Source organism: Micropterus dolomieu, unplaced genomic scaffold (assembly GCF_021292245.1).
Source record: "Micropterus dolomieu isolate WLL.071019.BEF.003 ecotype Adirondacks unplaced genomic scaffold, ASM2129224v1 contig_2051, whole genome shotgun sequence".
Classification (NCBI taxonomy): Eukaryota; Metazoa; Chordata; class Actinopteri; order Centrarchiformes; family Centrarchidae; genus Micropterus; species Micropterus dolomieu.
The window spans coordinates 1-1,268 of record NW_025731041.1 but is presented as its reverse complement, the minus strand read 5'-3'; the positions used below and the strand labels follow the sequence as shown (position 1 = coordinate 1,268).

At 45.3% G+C, this 1,268-nt stretch overlaps 1 non-coding gene across 1 annotated transcript; it reads left to right on the top strand.

The window, feature by feature from the left end:
• Nucleotides 1–353: 353 nt before the first annotated feature.
• Nucleotides 354–426, top strand: trnak-cuu. Its single transcript has one exon. It is a non-coding gene; the product is annotated as a tRNA-Lys (tRNA).
• Nucleotides 427–1,268: the final 842 nt, after the last annotated feature.

Sequence of the window (1,268 nt, the reverse complement as noted above, 5' to 3'; positions counted from 1 at the left end):
CAATGCTCTGAAAACGTCACTGCTCCCTTGACACTGTACAATGCCTACCCATTCTAGGATTGGTTAAATCCAGAGGTCTAAATTGAGGGAGCATTAGCAAGGCCCTGGACCCGTAACTGCTCCCTGGGTGCTTTAAAGTGGCAGCGCATTCAAAGATGGGTTAAATGCACAGCCTCAAATTCGCAGTTGGGAAAATTTGGCCCAATACTATAATTGTATGTGATATATAAAGTTTATTATTTACTATCTTTGCTATCTTCTTCGTTACTAAATTAGAGTTAGCAGCTAACCACATTATCATGTGAGATTACAGGTTGTTTGAGAATTGAAGGGCTTACACTTAGACTGACGTGGCCTGGCTAGCTCAGTCGGTAGAGCATGAGACTCTTAATCTCAGGGTCGTGGGTTCGAGCCCCACGTTGGGCGTCTTCCTATTAGCTCAGTCTGTGGGGACTTGGCTTGGGAGTAAAGACTTGCTGGATTGAGCCCCCTGAGGAACGCTCTGAAAACGTAAGTCTTCACGGTACAATGTCTGCCCACTCTTGGATTGGTTAAATCCAGAGGCCTAAGTTTCTGGGAGCATTAGCAAGGCCCTGGACCCATAACAATTGGCCCACACTATAATTCTATGTTACTCAAAGTTTATCATTTACTCTTTTTACTATCTTCTCCCTTACAAAATTGAAGTTAAGCGATAAGTAGCGAACTAAGGGTAGAGCCCCACGTTGGGCGCATTCCTATCGGGGCAGCATTTGCTCAATCCATGGGGACTTGGCTTAGGAGTAAAGCTTTTCTGGTTGGAGCCCCCTGAGCAACGCTCTGAAAACGTCACTGCTCCCTTGACACTGTACCATGCCTATCCATTCTAGGATTGGTTAAATCCAGAGGCCTAAATTGAGGGAGCATTAGCAAGGCCCTGGACCCGTAACTGCTCCCTGGGTGCTTTAAAGTGGCAGCTCATTCAAAGATGGGTTAAATGCACAGCCTCAAATTCGCAGTTGGCCCACACTATAATTCTATGTTACTCAAAGTTTATCATTTACTCTTTTTACTATCTTCTCCATTACGAAATTGAAGTTAAGCGATAAGTAGCGAACTAAGGGTAGAGCCCTTAGTTCTATCTTCTCCCTTACGAAATTGAAGTTAAGGGATAATTAGCGAACTCAGGGTAGAGCCCCACGTTGGGTGCATTCCTATTGGGGCAGCATTAGCTCAATCCATGGGGACTTGGCTTGGGAGTAAAGACTTGCTGGATTGAGCCCCCTGAG